Source organism: Humulus lupulus, chromosome X (genome assembly GCF_963169125.1).
Source record: "Humulus lupulus chromosome X, drHumLupu1.1, whole genome shotgun sequence".
In the NCBI taxonomy this organism is placed as follows: Eukaryota; Viridiplantae; Streptophyta; class Magnoliopsida; order Rosales; family Cannabaceae; genus Humulus; species Humulus lupulus.
The window spans coordinates 70932162-70946551 of NC_084802.1; the positions used below are offsets into that span (position 1 = coordinate 70932162).

Here is a 14390-nt window from a genome sequence, read left to right on the forward strand (position 1 = left end):
AAGGGGAAGAGAGACACCTCCAAGTTTTTCCGTTTTCACAACGATGTTGGCCACAATACTGATGATTGTAGGCATTTGAAAGATGAGATTGAAACTCTCATCAGAGCCGGCCCCTTGGCTCAATATGCGCGGAACAGGGTTCCAGCAAGTCGACCTGCTCCCGAAGTCCCGGTCAGTCAACCCGGGTCTCAGATAAATCAGGACGTCCCTCCTCCCGTGATAGGAGGAGAGATATCCACAATCTCGGGAGGTCCGCATTTAGCTGGCACGAGCAGGGGCGCCTAGAAGAGATACGTGAACGAACTCAAGGCGCATAACGGAGTAGAGTTCGTCCCGGAGCAACGTCTCCCAAAGCAGCAGCGATTGGAGAAGCAACCAATCATTTTTACAGAAGAAGATGCTGGCCATGTTCAGTTCCCTCATAACGACCCTCTGGTCGTAGCAGTGCAGCTCGATAATCGGAGGGTTAGGAGGGTGCTGATCGATAATGGGAGCTCGGTAAACCTTCTATTCCGGTCCACACTGGAGAAGATGGGTTTGACTGTCGCCGAGCTAAAGGCGACCTCTATGATGCTATATGGTTTTTCAGGAGAAGGATCAGCGGCTATAGGGACTATCGAGCTGGTGATCACCTTAGGAGAAGGGACTTGGACAGTCTCCAAACTCCTCGAGTTCGTGGTCATCGACTGCCCTGCTGCGTATAATGCTATTTTGGGCCGACCCACACTTATAGCTTTTGAGGCCATCACTTCCATTCGCCACCTCGCGCTGAAATTCCCTTCTTCCACAGGGATATGCACGGTTCGTGGCGATCAGCTCGCTACCAGGGAATGCTACAACATTTCCATGAAGGGAAAATTGAAACCCGGGTAGCAAGCAATGGCCATCCAAGGTGGAGGAGAGGAATCTCAGGAACCTTTAGCTGATCCTGAGATTGAAAAACCTCAGAGCGCCGAAGGGGAAAATATCTTCTTAAGTGAGGATATTGACCCCCAAATAGGCGAGGATAGGTCCAAGCTCCAGGCCATCGAGGAGCTTGAGGAAGTGAGGATCGACCAATAAAACCCTTCACGGATGGTCAAGCTCGGAAAAAACCTCTGTAACAAGAGGAAAGTGGAGCTGACTAGGTTTCTACAGGATAACCTGGATGTGTTTGCGTGGTCACATGAGGACATGGTGGGAATCAGTCCAAATGTCATCATGCACACCCTTCATCTGGACAAAAGCGTTCCTGCGAAGTCCCAGAAGCAGAGGCACCTGGGAACAACCCGGGCTGAGGCCTTAGAAGAAGAAGTAGCCCGGCTCAAGAAATGCGGCTTTATCCGTGAGGCCAAGTTTCCGATTTGGGTCGCCAACCCCGTGCTGGTCCCGAAGCCCAATGGGAAGTGGCAGACCTGCATCGATTTCTCCGACCTGAATAAAGCCTGCCCCAAAGATTGTTTTCCCTTGCCAAGGATCGACCAATTGGTGGATGCCACAGCGGGGCACGAGCTCATGTCCTTTATGGACGCGTACTCAGGCTACAATCAGATCGCCATGAATCCGGCGGACTAGGAGCACACCAGCTTCATGACCTCGACTAACGTTTATTGTTACAAGGTCATGCCATTTGGGCTGAAGAACGCCGGGGCTACATACCAGAGGTTAGTAAATAGAATGTTCGCCAACCAGATCGGGAAGAACATGGAAGTGTACGTCGAAGACATGCTAGTCAAGTCAAAGACTGCCGATAACCATGTTTCCGACCTGGAAGAGTGCTTCAAGATATTACGGGAGTATGGTATGAGGCTTAATCCACAGAAGTGCACTTTTGGAGTCGCATCTAGAAAATTCCTGGGTTTCATTGTCAATACCCGAGGAATCGAGGCAAATCCCGACAAGATCAGGTCATTACTCGAGCTTCCCTCACCCAGGTCACGCAAAGACGTCCAAGGCCTAACAGGAAGGGTGGTAGCCCTCAATCGGTTTATTTCAAAATCCACCGATAAGTGTCTGCCATTCTACAACCTGCTCCGAGGAAATAAAAAGTTCGAGTGGACAGAAGAGTGTGAAAGTGCCTTCCTCGAGCTAAAGGCACATTTGGCCGAGCCGCCCATACTGTCCAAACCGAAGGCAGGAGAATCCCTTTTTCTCTACCTAGCTGTCACAGAGGATGCAGTTAGTGCCGTACTGGTCCGAGAAGATGACCGGGTTCAGAAACCGGTCTATTACATCAGCAAGAGACTGCTCGGAGCTGAATCCCGGTACCCGTTGATGGAGAAATTGGCGTTTTGTCTTATCACGGCCTCTTGAAAGCTCAGGCCGTACTTCCAGTCCCACTCAATACACGTCATAACCGATCAGCCTTTAAGGCAGGTTTTGCAAAAACCTGAAGCATCGGGACGTCTGTTAAAGTGGGCTATCAAACTCAGTCAGTTCGAGATTCTGTACATCCCACGAACTGCTATAAAAAGTCAGACCCTGGCCGATTTTGTGGCAGAGTGCGCAGGGTTCCGGGAGGATCCTGCAGAAGACTCACCTCAGGTCACCTCGGCCCAGGCGTCGTGGAAGATCTTCGCGGATGGCTCATCCAATGAGAACGGATCCGGGGCTGGAATCATCTTGATATCCCCTAAGGGACATAGATTCCACTCGGCGCTGAGATTCGGATTCAAGGCCTCCAACAACGAGGCCGAGTACGAAGCTTTGCTGGCGGACTGAGAATAGCCCAGGAGCTGAAGGCGAGTTCCGTCCAGTGCTTCAGTGACTCCCAGCTCGTGGTAAACCAGGTTCTGGGCGAGTATCAAGCACGAGGACCCAAGATGGCTGCCTACCTAGCAAAGGTAAAAGTCGAGCTATCTGCATTTGGACGAGGCTCAATCGAGCAGATACCTCGGGAGCAGAACGCTAACGCAGACGCTCTTGCCAAGCTCGCCACCTTCGTGGAGGCGGAGGCTTTGGGGTTAGTATCGGTAGAATTCTTGGAGAAACCAAGTATAGAAGAAGTCAGGGCGGAGGTCGAGATGATCGATGCCAGGCCGACCTGGATGACCCCCATCCTTGAGTATCTCACCTAGGGGAAGCTACCTGAAGGGCGTAATGATGCGCGGTGAGTACTGTATCAAGCGCCCAGGTATACGATAGTAGACGGAGTGCTGTACCGACATGGGCACTCCCTACCTCTCCTACGATGTGTTCTTCCAGGCGAAGCAAAGGCCATCCTGCAGGAGGTGCATGAGGGTTTTTGCGGAGATCACACTGGGGGGCAAAGCTTGGCCCTAAAGGTCCTCAGGCAAGGATATTACTGGCCCACTCTATCCAAGGACTCGATCTCGTATGTCAAGAAGTGCGACAAGTGCCAGCGATTCGCCACCGTTGCCCGAGCTCCCCCGGTCGAGCTGAAGATGATCTCTTCCCCATGGCCATTTGCGGTCTGGGGAATCGACTTGGTTGGCGCCCTCCCTACTGGAAAAGGTGGGGTCCGCTACACCGTGGTGGCCATCGACTACTTTACGAAGTGGGCTGAGGCAGAACCTTTGGCAACGATAACTTCCAAAAAAGTCATCGACTTCGTGGTTAAGAGCATTATCTGCCGATTCGGGCTGCCCAAGAAGATCATTTTCGACAATGGGACTCAGTTCGACAGCGACCTATTCACCGAATTTTGTGAAAGGTACGGAATTGTGAAAAGTTTCTCCTCCGTGGCCTATCCTTAGGCGAATGGCCAGGTCAAGGCTGTCAACAAGACGTTAAAGGCGAGCCTCAAGAAGAGACTAGACGAAGCCAAGGGGGTCTGGCCAGAACAACTCCCCTAGGTTCTGTGGGCATACCGGACCTCGCACCGGACTCCTACGGGTCATACTCCTTTCTCCCTGACTTTTGGGAGTGAGGCGGTCCTCCCCGTGGAGATCAAGGTACATTCGCATAGAGTCCAGGCATATAACCAGGACTGCAACCACGAGCTACTTTGCGCTTCCCTTGACTTGGTTGATGAAAGACGAGAAGATTCGCAACTCCAGCTCGCACATTACTAGCAAAAAATCACTCGTTATTTCAACTCAAAAGTAAAAAAGCGCCCCTTTAGCATTGGCGACCTGGTCCTCAGGAGGGTTTTCTTAGCTGGTAAGGATCTCAAAGATGGAGTATTGGGACCGAACTGGGAAGGGCCATATCAAATCATCGAGGTCATTAAAGAAGGAACTTACAAATTAGCTCGACTCGATGGAGGGGCAGTCCCACGGACTTGGAACGCCATCCATTTGAAGAGATATTATCAATGACCCCCCTTGTAAGGCCTAAAAGGCCATTTTTTATGTATTAAGCAATGAGAATTAACTTTTCGTTTATAATTGTACATATTTACAAGTGTAATCTAAAGTAACCACGAAAGACCCTTTCCCAGTTACTTGGGGGGCATATGGTACCTGGATATAACCAGGTCGCCTTAAAGACTTAGAAGTTAATTCAAATTGATTGATCGTTGTTTTTCTTAAAAGACACGGGATATTGATAAAAATTAACGCGAAATAAGTCCTATCCTGGATTTAACCAGGTCGCCTTAAAGACTTAGAAGTTAATTCAAATTGATTGACCGTTGCTTTTCTTAAAAAGCACGAGATATTGATAAAGGATTAACGCGAACTAAGCTCTACCCTGGATATAACCATGTCATAAAACTTAGAAGTTAATTTAAATCGATTGATTGCTGTTTTTCTTAAAGAGCACGAGATATTGATAAAAATTAACGCGAACTAAGTTTTCAAACTAAGTCCCTGGATATAACCAGGTCATAAAACTTAGAAGTTAATTTAAATTGATGGATCGCTGTTTTTCTTAAAGAGCATGAGATATTGATAAAAATTAACGCGAACTAAGATTTCAAATTAAGTCCCTGGATATAACCAGGTCATAAAACTTAGAAGTTAATTTAAATCGATTGATCGCTGTTTTTCTTAAAGAGCACGAGATATTGATAAAAATTAAAGCGAACTAAGTTTTCAAACTAAGTTCCTGGACATAACCAGGTCATAAAACTTAGAAGTTAATTTAAATCGATTGATCGCTGTTTTTCTTAAAGAGCACGAGATATTGATGAAAATTAACGCGAACTAAGTTTTCAAACTAAGTTCCTGGACATAACCAGGTCATAAAACTTAGAAGTAAATACAAATCAATTGATCGTTGTTTTTCTTGAAGAGCACGAGATATTGATAAAAAATTAACACAAACTAAGTTTTTCAAAGTAGTGACTAAAGTGCATAGAGGCAAAGGGAGATAAACCAATTAAAAGAAAAAAATTGATAAAAACCGATTGTCTCGAGGTAAAAAAAAAAAAAAACCTCATGCAAAGTTACAAAAAAAAAAAGAGAATATTAAAGGAATGGGGGCGAAAAAGAAAGGCCCTAAGCTCCACCGGGCTGCCCCGTGGAGGTCGCTGTCTCGCCCTCTTGCTTAGCTATGACGGAGGCTTCCCCCGTCTCAAAAGGTGCCTCTTTCTGGAGGCGAGCTTTAAAACCCTCCAGCAAGGGCTCCCAGACGTCCGCTCCCAAGAAGGAGAAATCACCGTCCGAGTTGTAGACCCAGCAGTGATAGAGCATGTCCTCCATGGCGGAGCTGGAGGCTGCCTTCTCGGCTTCCAGGGCGGCCTTGGCCTCCTCGGCCCCAGCCTTCGCAATGTCTAGCTCTGCCTGCGCAGCGACGAGGGCATCTTTGGTGGCATCGGCCTCTTGAAGCTTAGGACGGGCTTCAGCTAGCTCGGCCTGCGCGGCCGCTAGGGCATCCTTGGCTTCCTTTTCCTTCTGTTGGGCCGTCTGCAAGGAAGTCTGATGGGCTGCCAATGCCGTTTGATGCTCGCCCCTCATATCCTCGAGCTGGGCCTTGGCCCTGGCTATGCTCCGGTGAAGGGCCAAGACGCTCTGCAAAAACAAAGATGCAACTGCCTTAGGTAAAAAAAAAAAGAGAGGAAAAACAGGGCAAGGCATAATAATCAAAAATCATAGAAGGGTAAAGTCAGCTTACCATTAAGGCCATGCCCAATGACGATTCCATTACGCCCACTGGGCTCCTGGTTTCGATGGCCCGTAGCTCTCTCTCATTGAAGCGGTAGAAGTGGCTGACGGCGTAGCTCGCCGTCTCATACACCATCCCTCGAAAGACATCTGGAATCTTCTCCAGATCCTGGGGGGCACAGTTGCCGAGGCCTCGAGCTCCGCCCCTGTGTCCCGGACGAAGGCCGGAGCTTGCGGAGTGGGTGGGGGCATGCTCCCCACTACAGCAGGACGTGTAGTTTCCTCGGCCTGAGCAGCTGGGGTCTGCTCTTTCCCCTTTGCAGGGGACTAGGTTGGGGTCCCAGCGGCTTTCTTCGCCACCCAGAGCTTCTTCATTTTGGGTCCGGAGGCCCCAGCTGAGGAGTTCCCTCCAGTGAACATGGCTCGCAGATCTTTTCCCCCGGGCTGAGACATTTCCTCTGGCAAAACAAAGACAACATCAATATGTCAGTAAGCAGTCATGCAAAAACAAAAACAAGGGGAAAAATGTGAAACTCAAGTATATATATATATATACTAAAAGGAATCCTACCCCCCGAGCTAGAAGAGGAATCTATGGTCACGACCATCGGCCCCGGAGCTTCTGCGGGGGAATCTAAGACAATTACTTCCTGGGCTGGCGCAGGTTCTGGATCCGAGGCTGTCTCAGGACTAGACTCTTCTACATATTGCCTAAGACCCGGAGCCATGACACCCTCTCGGAGTGATGGCCATGACCGAAGGTTAGTCCCATACTCCTCGAATAGGATCGACCTAAAGGCTAGGGTGTTGTCTACAGCTATGGTACCCCTAGGGCGGCTACTTTCGTAGTCCAGCACGAGCTGGTCGACGTAATGGAGCAGGGTTTCGTCAAAGTCCGGGTCACTTCGATGGCGTCGGACGAGCTGTCTGGGATTGAACCTAGCTAGCCGGGGGTCTGCAGTGGCCCTATCTAAGTTCCTAAACATATATAGGTTACCTTGGCCGGAGGGACCTGCAGCTGCTCCGGACCGGATCCTCTCCTCGTCCGTTCTTTGGGCGACCTCCAACGCCCGCTTCCTCGTCCTCACGAGGGGCACCTTGTCCTTCTCATCCTCATCCCCCGCGGCCTCCTCCACGGGGGTAGGCCTCATCTCGCGAGCTGGGGGAGGCACCCGGGGCCTCCTCAGGTTCAGAGTCTGGCTTGGGGAGATCAGCTTGCAGGCCAGCATCGTCTCGTCTGTCATGAGCTGACGATAATCCTTCTCACTAGGGGGCAAGCCCGCCAGTGTCTCGTACTGGCTTCCAAGGATCACGGACTTCTCTGTCCTTGCGAAGATGGCTACAGAGTTGTTTTAAGTCAGAAGCTAATAAAAAAAAAGGAGGAGGGGAGCTAATCGACGCTTAACTTCCGAGCTAAGATTGAAAGGCACTTACGATGACAGTTGAAGTAGTGCAACTCGCAGTTTCGGAACCCCGTCGACATAAAGAATTGGTCTTTGAAGTCGTTAGGGTGGCTGGGCAGCTCGATGACCGCAACCGTGTTGGGGAACCGGGTCAAATAATAGAACCCGTCACCTTGCCCCTGCTGCTCCGGGCTATCCTTGAGGCAGAAGAAATACAGAATGTCTGCAGGAGTGGGGACCTCCCACTCCTGTTTCAAGAACAGGTGTCTTAACCCCGCCAACAAACGGTAAGAGTTGGGGGGGAGCTGGAATGGGGCCAACCTCATGTAGTTGAGGAAATCGGCGAAGTATTGGTCCAGTGGGAGGAAAGCCCCCGCCTTGAAATGTTCGTCGCTCCAGGCCGAGAACACCTCATCAAGCAGTGCGCAGCTCCGCTCGCCTTCTATGGGAGGTCGGGCAATCACGGATCCTCTCCCCAGCTCGATGTTATGGGAGAGGAATATTCTATTTACCCTCGCCTGGTCAGTGATCTTCGAGACGATCCTCTCCGCCTCGAAGAACGCGTCGGGGGCCACCTCGAGCTCCCGTTCCACTGCTGGCCCGAAGTTGGGAATCGGGGATTCAGCCATCACCTCCTTTCCCTTGTTTTGTTGGGAGGACGAGCTGCCTACGGACTTCTTGGGAGCGTTCTTCTTGGGTCCCATCTGGTCGCCTAGCGAACAAAAAGAAGAAATTTTAGAAAAAGGCGACCTAAAAATGGAGAAGAATCTGAATGTGTTTCCTTGACACGAGCTGAGGTAAGCCCAGCCCGTGGAGAGTGAGACCATGCGGTTCTATGAACACGCGCCTGTGCTCCCAACAGATCCCCGATTACTCGAAATTCGTGTGTCAGGAGGGTCAGGATAGAAATTTTCCTTGGAAGGAAAGTTTCAGTAGGCAAGAGAGGCAAAACCGCCTGTGAAGCGTGTCCCCTAAGCTACCCGGTTTTGCACCCAAAATACTGGATACGTTAAACCAGCATACCTAAAATCCTACCCAGGAAATTTCCCCAGAAAACGCACCCTATAAATCGTGCTCCTAAATGGTTTTCTACTACAAGTGATACCCTAACCTAAAAGGCTTTCACCCTTCATGCCCACAAAAAACCAACAAAACCTTGCATGCGGCTACAGTAAATATTTACCTAGGCTGCAGTGAAAAACAATTTCAAAGCATGCACAGTCAGGAGACTTACAGAGTAGTCTGGTTGGAGGGGGGATGAAGGGGTCGTCTGGGTTGAGGGCCTTGTCGGAGTAGATGATCCCAACGCCTCAAGGGAGCCCTTGTACCTGAATTTCTGGAACGCCGAAGATGGTAACCGGAAGAGGAAAAGGGGGATTTTTGAGAACAAGAAGAAGAGAAAATTCTGAAAATTTTCAAATAAACGGGTGGCCCATGCGTAAGGTGGCCACCCCTTTTATATACGTGAAAGGTCACGTGAGGAGGGCCGTTGGATTGCCATGATGTGGGATCCAAGGCTCTCCACTCGAAAGACGAAACGACGGCTGAGTATAGGCTAGGCCATTTAATGCGGTTCTCGGAAGACGTACCGTCACCAACCACGATGTTCCACGTATTCGGCACCTGCATAAAAAGTGGAATATGAAGAGTTCGTGGGGAAGCCTAAAAGCCCCTACTGTGGCCCTACACGACGTCGTGTACCACGAGCAGGGGCTTGGGGGGAAAATGTACGCCCTGATTTTCCAACGGGCTATTAGCGAGCTGAGAAACGGCCTAAACTATATCAGCCACGTGGACATCCCCAAGACCGGAGCTGTTGTCGTCAGGTCCTACCTCGTTAGCTCGGGGTATCCAAAGGTTCGCCAAGATTACTTAAGGACTGAGTCTGGACTCTGAAGGCCACAGGTCGAGGGAAGCATCAAGCTCGTGGGGCGAGCTAGAGTTGGAGGCGGTGACCTTTTATAAAGTCAACCACGCAAGGTAAACGTGCATATATCAGACATCACGTGTCTGATATATCCCTGACTTCTCGGACACGCATCGTGAACGTGCGTATTCAGACACCCACGACTGGGTTGGGCCGTGCGGCCCATTATCCCCCTTACCTATTGATTAGACCACACTTCATGTGTCAGGTTTTAGGAATTAATCATGAATGTCACAGAGTTGACATGATAGGTAAGAAGGTCACGGGATGACCTTCTTACCAACTCCCAGGTGCCCTCTCCTATAAATATGGAGACCCTGGGAGTTGCAAAGGGTTGGATTCTATTGTGTAAGGAAATACCCTGTAAAAGAATACTAAGCATATAGCAATAATATTGACTGGTGGAGTAGAAAGATTTTAACCTTTGAACCACCTAAAAAACGTGATTGTGTCACCAGTCCATTTACAAAGATCATTCATCTATTTCGGTTCAACTTAAACACTAATCCCTCCTCTTATTTTCTTAATTACCTATTGGCGAAGAACCGCGTCAACAACATGATATGTTGGTTGTGTGGGAAATGACTTCTCATGTGACACGGCAAGTCGATTGTGTGGGAACAAAATTATCATGTAGCATAACAGAGTAGTTCCCTTCCCACACAACCAACCTACCATCTCATTATAAAAATATATTATTAAAAATTATCTAATTTGTTTTTATATTATTGGAATTTTAAAATATATTAATTTATTTAAACAATACATATATATATAGTTTAGGAAATTTCTTTGGTAGGGCCTTCAAAAAGAGCCCTACCGTAGGGCTCTTTTGTCTTCTCAACTTTTGAACAGTTTTCGGCGCGATTTTTTTTTTATGACCGTGTATATTGTAGTTATTTAGAGCATCCTGCAAATTTTAAGAAAATTCTGAATAATTTACAGTGCCGAAAACTAAGTTCAAACATGCTATTTTCCACGCGTATAAAAAAATTAGTCACGTGTGCAATAATTTGTTTTCGGCACTTTAAATTATTCGGAATTTTCTGAAAATTTGCAGAATGCTCTAAATAACTACAATATACATGTTCATAAAAAAAAAATCACGCCAAAAACTATTCACGGGTTAAGAACACAAAAGAGCCCTACGGTAGGGCTCTTTTTGAAGGCCCTACCATAGAATTATCCGTTTAGTTTATTTGGGTATGAAATAAGTATAAAAAAATTATTCTTCTTAATATTACATATGTTATAATTTTTGAAATATAAATAAATAAATTAATTAATTATTTGTAATTAAAAAATTTTAATTTATATTTTATAAATAAGAAATTTTTTTAATTTAATAATATTTATAATTTAAAATTACAAAAGTCTCTAACATAAAATTTTCGTAAAAAAAGGCGGGGCAAAAGAAAAGAAGATATAAGCAAACCCTAATTCTCTCTCTTATTCCTCTTCTACCTTCTTTCTTCACTTAGTCATGACTGTGGCTGCTCTTCTTGTTGCAACCATTCAATGCTTTTAGGTCAGTCTTTGCCTTTTATTCATTTTCTCTCTTGTTTCTCTTCTTCCCACTCTTCCAAATTGAAATCAAACGAGAAATTTCTAGGGTTTTTAAGTTTATTTATATGTGAAACGCCAAACGAATATGAGAGACAGTGAGATTAGGTGTACTGTTATAACAAGGGCAACATCGCCTGGTTCGCTAACAAAACCAGTTTTTTTCCTGGGTGTCAACCCCTCACTTTGGTGCCATGGTTCTCTTCCTCGATGGAAGATGTTTTGTTTTTTTTTTTTGACAAAAGATCTTTTGTTTTTCATTCCTAAAAAAATGAGTTTTTTTTTTTTTATTAATTGTAGTGATGTTGATGGTCAATTTAGCTACTATGGAGAATCTACGTCATTCAGCAGTGGATAGGAGGCTCATGAGAGCACAACTACATTGTCGTATATGAAGACATAGCAAGCATCTATATCTCTTTGTGGCAAAATTCTGACCCAAAATGAAAATCTTTGCAGAGTAAAGCGCTTCTACCATTCTCAGCGTCATCAATATTCCAACTCAATATATATATATATATATGCATGTAGATGAGTGTGTTATTTATGATTTTATTGAGGGTTTTGTGGATACTGATTTGGGGTTAAATGAAAAACTATGCAAAGTAAATCACTTTCGGCGGTGAATAAGTTCCAGCTCAGAGAACCTCCATCTAGTGCATGTGAGTTTCCACTTTCTTGTATGTATAATAAATTCAAACATTTTGTGTTGTTTTTTTCTGGGGTTGTTCAATTTCTCATTAACGAAGTTTTGAATCGCCCAGTTTAAATTTGAGTATATTTTGTACATAAAGTTTTATTATTATTACATATAAAAACTATATGTTAAACAAGCTCAGTTTGTCTCATTCTTTTAAGATCCAACATATATATATATATATATATATAGTGAGTTTTGGGAAATTATTTCATAAAGGGAATTAGGATAACAATTTATAATAAGAAAACGTGAAGGAGAAAGAGAAATAGTGGAGTCTTTGTTTTTTAATATAAGGATAGTTGAATAATTGATATATGATGATCATTTGTATTGTAACTTTTAGTTGCCATAATTTTGATAGGTGTTGAGTTATACCAGTCGCGTAGGGTATAAAAGAGTTATTATGCTCTGATTCTTACACTAACATCTCATGTTCTGGATATGTATGTAAAGTATTGTGTACGTGTTTGATATGCTTTTATTTGAACCCAAGAAAAGAAGAGAAAAAAATTTCATTTAGATGGTGAGTATAAGCTAGAGCATTTAGATGGCCAAAAATGAACGCGACAACTTTTCCTGTAGTGAGTTGTATAGTTTAAACAAATTTTAAATTTGTCAGATTTGGGATTTTATTACAACATGCACCACATGATAACGTTTTTCCTACACCTAACAAATGCCATTGGAATTCAAATTTTTATATTATGTATTATGACTTCTTTATTTTTCTGAGCCTTAATCTAATTCCCTATGAAAGTTTGCATTCTCAAAGTCTTGCTCATATCTGGTGCAATGTATTTTGTGTTTTCTTTTATACCTATTCTTGTTTCGCTAATCTCTGCTCCAAGTCTTGTATGTATGAGAAAGACACAAGCATTAAAAAATGAGTGCACTGATTGTGTCATATTGGAGGCTTTATTAAAAACAGAGGAGATTAGGGTGACAAAATTTTTGTGTATAGGAGATGAGATGTGAGGTAATAATATACAGCATATACTCATGTATATTGACTCAAAAGTTCAAATATGCATATCTCTCACTAATTGTATTTATTTATGAGCAATGTGTTTTGCTTGAGTTTAGATCTTTATGAAATTTAAGTGATAAAATTACTGCTGTGTGTATTGATCATGAATTCTTCTGGCTTCTTAGGTATGGGAGTTGATAATGGCATAACAAAGAATGATGTTGGCGTTTATGGCATCTATGAGAGTGTCTATGGTGGTCATAAAGTTTGTTGATATGTTTTTTATGGTTGGAGTTTGGGTATTATTATGGTCATCAATCTTTTAATCTAAGTTTTGTATATTTGTATAATGTATTATATATGTAAATTTGTAAAGATTTGATTGTTCTATATTTGTATATATATAGTGTATATTGTATATAATGTAAATTTGTATAGATCCGAGTTTAATGTAAATTTATTGATATATATTGGTGATATTAAGTGTATTTTTTAATCTGTGACTTTAGTACTTTTAATATTAGTTTTATTCTATTTGGTGCTCGATTTTAATAGTGGGAGGGTCCTACAAGTTAATATGAAAAAAAATATTGATTAATATGAAAATAAAATGGAACACCACAAATTGGTTGTACAAAAACTGAGTTGTGATGCAGAACACTATAGGTCAGTTGGACTACCATGTTGTACACTTTAAGTCGGTTGTACAATTGACCTGCCATGCGACTAACGACGGATTTTCCCTTGAGGGATTTGAAGAGGGAACTCTTGGATAAGGGGCATTAAGGTCATTTCCTTGGCCTTGGACTACCTTAGTCTTCTAGGGGCCTTAGGAGGTTTAGGAGTCAGGCAGAAAAGGGAAGAAGCACCTAGACTATTCACTCTCGCTCTCTCACGTTTCTCTCCCTCTCTTGAGTCTTAGTTGGGGTTTGAGGCATTTTGTAGGAGTTTGGCTTAGGAAATTGAAGGTTGGAGCTGGGATTGATTGAGGTTCAGTTTATGGGTCATGATTCTCAATGAGGTAAGCTTCAATTCTGCTGTTGATTAGGTTTTGATTTGTTTATTTTGGTGCTCTTGAGTTTCGAACTCAAGAGGTGAATTTTGAGCTGTAATGGAGTTTTAGTTTAGTTATTGCTGTATTTGTGTTGTCATAAGAATATTACTGAGGTTTTGGGACTCAATTGTGGCTTGGGTTCTTGTTTAGGATGGATTTTGATAAGTTTGGCTTAGGAAAAACGTAGGGAAAATGCTGGAAAATTTGGGTTTGCAAGGTCGCACCGTGGTGCTGTTCTTGGAGGGCTGCGATCCGCATGAACTCAGAGGCCCAGAGGGGTTTGTTCAACCGCCTTAGCGCTGCGGTGTTAGGTAGTTTGCGCTACGACGCGTGTTCAGGGAAATGCCTTAGGATGCTCTCTGACTTGTAGAGGGTCGCGACACCTCTGAGAAGCGTCGCAGCTCAAATATAGAACATTGGCGAATTAAGGTTTTTAAGCTCGGGAACTCAAATCTAAAGGCTCGGGAAGGATTCTACTACCCAGTTTAGTAGAATTCGAGATCCTGGAGGCTGGAAATATACCTTGAAACTCTTTAATAGTATAAGTGATTGATGATTATCCATTATTGCGTTGTGACTAGGTTAAAACACTAAGGCTCGGGAATAGGGATCGTGCTTGGGACTGCCATACGCTTGCTGCTTGGGACTCGAGGTAAGAAAACTGCACCCGGGTTGTGATCGGGGCTCAAACCCCTATTAATAAATATGAGTATGACTATATGTGAGAATATGGATATAACTATATTTGAGAATATCCTGTAGGGCATGCTTGTATATGTTGCATCTGAT

The 14390-nt window shown here is 44.6% G+C and overlaps 1 long non-coding RNA gene across 2 annotated transcripts; it reads left to right on the forward strand.

Moving 5' to 3' along the window:
* The first annotated feature begins 10714 nt into the window (after positions 1-10714).
* LOC133803835 (uncharacterized) lies at positions 10715-13035 on the forward strand. Of its 2 annotated transcripts, XR_009878179.1 has the most exons (3): positions 10715-10845; positions 11181-11542; positions 12733-13035. It is a non-coding gene; the product is annotated as an uncharacterized LOC133803835 (long non-coding RNA). The 2 variants fall into 2 exon arrangements; XR_009878178.1 differs by having other exon boundaries at positions 10731-11542.
* Positions 13036-14390: the final 1355 nt, after the last annotated feature.